Here is a 7,232-nt window from a genome sequence, read left to right as displayed (position 1 = left end):
TTATTTGAAGGGAGATTCAAATTTCTTGCCAAGAACTGAAGCCAGATCCATTCTCATCTGTGAATTGTCTGCCTTCCATCTTAGCTGAGATCCAGTGCCAGCACAGGTTGTTTGTAAGGCATCAGAAACTTAGCATCAAATTTCAAAATGGCAGTGTGACTCCATCCTGGCTTATTCCCTAGTGCAAAATATTCTATTATTAAGTTACATTTATTATATTGGATAAAATAAGTATAATTTTACTACAGTTTACCACTACTATTTCCATTCATTCATTTCACAAGACATACCAAATACTATGTACCTAGCACTAGGCTAGAAGAGATGTCTTGGGGAATATAAATGAAGTATAAAACGTAGCTCTTTCCTTTAACGGTAAATACATAAATTGCTATTTTATATAATTTTTATATACTTACATTGCTAAGTATATATCATATGTATGTTATATATATGTCATATGTATTTATATATATATATATATATATATATATATATATATATATATATATATATATATGTTGGTCCTACAAACATACACACAGAGACAATCTGGTAATAATTAAATGACAATTAGTGGGTCTTGAAGATATAGAGTACATAAGATTTTATCGACTCCAAAGAACTTATTCCAGTATTTGTGCAAGAGAACGATATTTTGATCAATGGATTCAAAAGTAAGGACAGTAGAACCCAGCCAGTGTGGCTCAGTGGTTGAGCATTGACCCATGCACCAAGAGGTCACCAGTTTGATTCTCAGTTAAGGCACATGCCTGGGTTGTGTGCTTGATCTCCAGTAGAGGGTATGCTGGAGGCAGCCAATCAATGTTTCTCTTTCATCATTGATGTTTTTATCTCTTCCTCTTTCTGAAATCAATAAAAAAAATTAAAAATTTTAAAAAGAGTTGACATTAAAAAAGAATATGGATAGTAGATTAAGAGATTGGCATTTTTTTAGCATCTGTTATAAACCTGTGCCTTGTATGTATAAACCTTACAAACTTCAGTTAGATGTTATTGTTTTTTCTAGTATTTACATAGGCTCAGAGGAGTGTGTTGCTCAAGATTACATATACAAGAAGCAGAATCAGCACTAGTTCACAGGTGTGTATATAATGCTACATTCCAGGGCAGTGAGAGTAGAGAAATCCTCCAAAATCTCCCAGGTTCTCAGTGAATGCAAAAGCAATACTCTTAGGCATGAAGAGAGGCTGTGTGAGTTCTCAAGATCCTTCTTTATTTAAAGTTATTTTGTCCCCACTTAAGGACAGCTAGTATGTACCATGATGTTCTTTCATAAAGCACTTTGCAAACATTCTTCCCACTAAAAAGCATTACCTTAACTTTCCTGAGAAAGAGCCAATATTTCCCAAGCAGTCAGCACACTCCTGGCACACATAATAGGCCCTCATTAAATGTTGGTTAGTCCTACTTTTCTTCTCATCAGTGTTATCAAGGTTTATGAGTTACCCTGACATTTGTTCTTTACTTGTGGGTATTCTTGTTTCACAGTTAAAAACAGTGGGAAGAGTCTCCAAATGGTATTAATCAGTAGTAACCACAATAAACAAAACAAAGAGGGTTTCTTTACTGCAGTACTTCTCAGAATCTTCAACATGTTCATGGACACTGAGACTCCTGGAGGGAAACGTGGTATGAAATACTTGGAGCACACTTTTTTTTTTTTTTTTTAACGAAGAAACCATTTATTTGCTAATCATCTCGGGGGACCAGTGCTGCAGTGAGATCAATATTAGGAAACACATTGTTCCTGTGGCGAAGAGCAGCTGGATCACCTACCCGCTCACCTGCTTTCACAAGTCTTTCCGTTTGTTTTGTTTTGTTTTATTTTGTTTTGTCCCTCTACCTCCAGCTCCTCAATCAGTCCATTTCTTGCCTTTTGTGTCCATTCTCTCCTTTTCTGCCAGTTCAGATTTGTGGGCATTAATCCTCCAAGAACTCAGGTGAAGAGATGCTTAATGTGTGGTAACAGAATAAAGCAGGTAATTCTTTTTAAAAAGTCCGACGCTGACCAGAATCTTCTGGGCTCATTTGAGGATTACCACATAGGAAACAGAGAAACCCTGGGGGAGGCCGGGAAAGCTAGGGGAAGGCAGGCGGAGACAAAACGAGGATGTGGAGGAATACGCTCAGCCCTGCCAACAGTAAGCTCTAGGGTGTTGGCTTACCTGTCTGCCAACCGTAAGGGCTGATTTTCCTTTCTAAATGCCAGCCCTGTGCCACGTGATTTACATGCAGTACCTCATGTAATCATCACCGCACCCTGACAAGGCAGGACCTAGCCTTATCTTCATTTTACTGACGGGGTAACTGAGGCGGAACTTGCTCAAGGTCTCAAGGACAGTAAGTGATAGAATCACAACCCAGACTCAGGAGATTTGACCCTAGAATCTGCTCTCTCAACCAGTATCCTGCCTTAGCTCTTTATAGAGGTTACATACAGTGTGTTTTTTTTTAAACCACAGAAAGACTAAACATATTAGCTTAAAATTATAGAGGTGAAACTTCCAGAAGGCCTGGATAAGGCCAAGAAAATGATCCAAATCGTATATGGCCCTGGGATTTTCTGATTTGAAATCAGAAACCTCCTTGCTTCTAAATAAATGCAATGCTATTATAGATATAATGGAGAATGAACAGCTCACATTCAAGCTTCATTTCGTTTAGCAACTGTACCAAAATAATAAAACTTTGCCATGAATCAAAAGAGAATATCTATCCTTTAACAGTGTGCATAAACCTGCCTGCAGTATACATTTTGCAAACAATATTAGAGAGAGACTTTTGGAGGAGAGCCATGTCTGAAACCCCGCGGCAACCTGGTGCTTCACGTTGTGCTATAAAAAGCGAGCTGTGACCTTCCAGGGACACAGGAAAGGACCAGTTTGTGCTCCTTCTCTTTTCTTATTCACCATCCCCAGTCTTCCTCATTCCATTTCCGCATGAACTCTGTGGGTATTAAATGAAGCTGGGTCTATTCAATATTTCTCTCCAATCTTCCAAGAAAAATTGATTCTGTTTTCTTTGGGCAATCAATAGGCAGTTTCTGCATTGCTATACCATTCTGATGATGTATTTCTCCAGTTGTTTTTCTTAGGGGACACTTTTTTTTTTTAAGATAAAACTTTCCAGAGTCATCTGAATTCATCAAACTATTTTAAAACTGTCATTGTCGTTGTTGTCAAGGCTGGAGGCACCCACTGGTGATAATCTCGGTCCGTTTTCTCTAAACCCTGGCTGCCTGCCTGCTAAGTGTTCAACCTCTGTCTGAGTTCCAGTCACTTTGCAATAAAAATATTTCCAGTACTTGTCCCCACCAAACACCTGCCATTTCCTTGGCTTTTCAGTTGGCCAGGAAGGCACGCATTTTTCTGGCCCAATAAAGACGTGGGCTCTGTGTGCTCCTGGCCCGCGTGTACCCACTGGTCATGCCGTTATTTTTCTTTTTCACTCACAGTAGTCACCCTTTTAAATGGTACATTTCAGCATTCTATTTGCTGAGAAAATCGAGCTTCTCTTGGACCGCTTGATTGAAAGGGCACTTTTAAGAGGATTAGTGCTGATAGAAGAAAAGGTGAAAATAATTTCTTCTTTCCTTCTTTTTTTTTTTTTTAACTCTTCAAATGAAGCTATAGATTTATGGATTGGCATAAAGTATCCAGCAAGTAGATTTTAAAAGGTAAAAAAATATTAGCTACACCATTAGAAAAGAAACAGTAGAATCACAGTATGTTTTTCTGAACTTTTTTTTTCCTCATGAGAAGTTATCTGTACATGGGGAGATTTAATTAATGGTTCAACTCCGTGTGGTGAATGACTTGCACTATACAGTTGACTTTAGAATGTAACTTTTAAATGGGAGGGAAATGGACAAGGAGCAATAGAGAACATATGTGTAAACTACTAAGAAAATATTAGTGGTGAAGAATACCAGCCAAAATCACATCTGGCAGAAGCACTGTCAAGCTCATTGGCAGTTCCTGTTAGCAGGGCTGTGCCCTCGGCCTTCGCATTAGGTAGAGCCCATTTCTTGTTCACTCTCTAACTTACACAGTTCCATGTGGCTCAGCATCCAGGAGAATTAGCTCACTGCCACAAACTCCTAGAACTTTATATGACTGCCTTAACAGGTGGTACAAACAAATTAACCTGGCAATTTTTGTCAGAGAGCATTTGAAAGTGTGTTTTGAGCAGGGATTCTTTTAGAAGAACCGTGGATGCTTTTGAAGATTGGCAGCGAGCCCTGGTAATGCTGAAACTGATTATGTTGAGTGGGATTGCAAACTGGGCCACAGTTTCCCCTCCTGCTCCCTCTTCTGGGCCTTTCTGCTTTGACTTACACAAATCAGGGGCCATATGAGAGAGATGGGTCTCATCCCACTGACCACTTGAGCTCTGCCCTCACTGTGCTACATACATTTCAGCAGAGGCTCACATTGCAACCAGGAAGAACTGTGAGACTGAGCATCAGCTAGAGATGAAAGCAGCGTGGTGTTTCACCTCCTGGCCACAGGCAGAGAAGCATAGCTACCACTTAGGGTAGAGCTTTCAGGTAAGAGCAGAGAACTGTACTAGACGTGCACTTTCCGTCCCAAACTTCCTAAGAGGTCTCACGTGGGGCATTGCTGTTCTGAGCCTCGCCTCCCTGCAGTGCGTGGCAGCCTCCACCACTTCACCCAGGCTTCTGCCTCGAGTGAATCCTCTGTAAATTCAATGTTGAACTGGCTGTACTTCAAATTCCTGGATTTTAGGCCCTACCAAAATTTTAGTTTTTAGCTGTATTTTCCATAAATTAACTCTATCAGGATTGGAACTGACAGTATTATAATATAATAGAAATGAAGGATATCACCAAAGTAATTTTTGAGTAATAGTTGCTATTTTTTTTCTTTTCTTTTTTTCCTTCTCAGTCCATTCAGCTATTCCTAAAGCTGCAATGTGGGGGCAGAAAAAGCTTGGAAGTCTGTTGTTTCCCTTATTCTATTCCATGGTTGGCCACTTTGGTTACACAAAGCAGGGTGGTCGCTGCTAATACTGAAGCAAGTGGATGTGGGCAGAACAAATTTTTAAATCCTAGCAAATTGCCCTCATGAGCAAGTCTTCGAAATGATTGGAGCAGCAATACTTTTACTTTTTCCTTTCACACATAGTTCAACATAGTTTTTAGATAAAAATGTAAATTACATGGGAGAAAGTGTCTCAAGATTTGTGTTTTCCAAGAATCATGCATTTTTCTTTAGCGTCTGGTACTTGTTTTTATTAAATTTCTTGTTTCTCTTCATCACATTTTCTCCAAGGTGATTAAGTCAGAAGCAGAGCCATATTGGGTGGGTTTGCACTTCCACTTTTAATCAAAATTAATGAAAGTCTAGCTGACCAAATTATTTTTGTCTAACACAATTTACCTACAATCAGATGGTGCCGCTGGCTGACTACCTGGTCCCAGTTTATACTGATGATCTCAAAGGACTTCCTGCTGTTGGAGATACCTTCAGGAGCCCAACATGTAATTCAGTTATGGAGAAATTAATAGGTTTTAATGTTCACTTCTTGTGAATATTTCCCTAAATGAAATAGACTAAGTTGAGAAGGGAGGTGGAATCTACATATGTTTTACCCACATGAACATCAGACACAGATTAGAACAACACCTCTGAAATCTGGCTATTGGCCTCTCCTAGGAAATTTTAAAAAACACATTATTTCCACTCCCACCCCACAACCCACTGAGTCACAATTATTATTGGTATGATGGGAGAGTGTGTATTTTTTTTTTAATACAAAACATTTTATTTGAAATTAGAAAGAAAAAAAAAACAGCAATACCTATAATCAGTTAAATTTTGAAACCACTGTACTAGAATGTTCTAAAATATCTAATGAGTAAGTAGCAATAGACCTAGAATAATTTTTGAGTGATCATACCAACAAGTGGAGGGGCTATATTATAAAATAATAGTCTTAACCTTATATTTTTAACTAATTTGACTCTTTGAAAATTATATTATTATATTAATGACTCCCAAATCTAACATTTAATTTCAGTTTTACAAATCAGTTCATTTGTTTAAAAAGTATTATGTTGTGTTAAGCTGTGGCCAATAAATATTTTTGCTTTTATATTCCTTAAATGATTGAGACACCAATACTTCATAAGTTTAAAATAGCCTGGTGTGTCTACGGCATAACACCCAGAAGGCACCCAATATCCTCTAAAACAGCCTTGGTGCAATGTCAGAGATCTTAGCCCTAATTCATACAGAAACTGAAGAATTTCTGCTTTGTACTTTCTTCACATTATTGTGTCAAAGAAACTGCTAATTTTAAAAGGAAGCAGAAATGTGTTTTTTGAAGACAGGTAGAAGATTCAAAACTGGTTAGATTTTGCTTTCCCAAACTTTTCTATATACCTATATGCTTATCCTTAACTTTCTCTGAAAACATTTCATAACTACACTTATATTTGTGCTCTATACCTTTATTAGAGGAAAAATCCTACTTCTAATGGTTTGAAAGAAATTGTCTTCTAACAAATCCAGTCAAGGCTAGAATCTCTTCAACTCATCCCTCCTTGTATAGGCTCTGGTTTTTACCTAACTACCACGTACATGCACAAGACTCTTACTCCACACTCAATGATCTGTGACCTAGCTGCAAATGGACCTTAGGATGAGCACTCTATAACTCTCCTACACTGAATGTGACACAATCTAAATAGTATTATTTAGATTACTTATGTAATACAAAGTAGACAATTGTAAGTTTAAATAGAAAACAAAACAAATATTGACAAGAAAGATAAATCAGTCCTGAGATGGAATCTTATAAGTCCTCTTATTGAAGTTTAAGTATGGACAGGAGTTTCAACTGGTGAGTCTAGAATAGGGCTGGGGAGAAGGCAAAATGGGAATAGAGATGAAAAAGAATTTTTTTATTATAGGCTTTATGCACTTTTAATTTTTTTAAACCATGAAAATATATGGTCAAAAGTTAAATATATTGAGAAAGAAAGAAATATAATTCACCAAATAAAATATAATTAACCAAATAAAATAGAAGAGAAAAACCATATGACCATCTCAATAGATGCAGAAAAAGTCTTTAATAGAATTTAGTGTCCATTCATGGTTTCTTTGAATCCAAAATGAGAAGAAAAAAAAATAGTCAAAAAACAAAACAATATAAAAAAAAAAATAGAGAAACATCATATT

General features: G+C 37.3%; 1 protein-coding gene across 3 annotated transcripts in view; it reads right to left on the bottom strand.

Moving 5' to 3' along the window:
- The window catches only part of CCDC141 (coiled-coil domain containing 141), a 159,906-nt gene that overhangs the window by 80,072 nt on the left and 72,602 nt on the right, over nucleotides 1–7,232 (bottom strand). The window lies entirely within an intron of this gene.

This window comes from Pipistrellus kuhlii, unplaced genomic scaffold (genome assembly GCF_014108245.1).
Source record: "Pipistrellus kuhlii isolate mPipKuh1 unplaced genomic scaffold, mPipKuh1.p scaffold_m20_p_7, whole genome shotgun sequence".
NCBI lineage: Eukaryota > Metazoa > Chordata > Mammalia > Chiroptera > Vespertilionidae > Pipistrellus > Pipistrellus kuhlii.
This window is presented reverse-complemented; position numbering and strand designations above follow the sequence as displayed.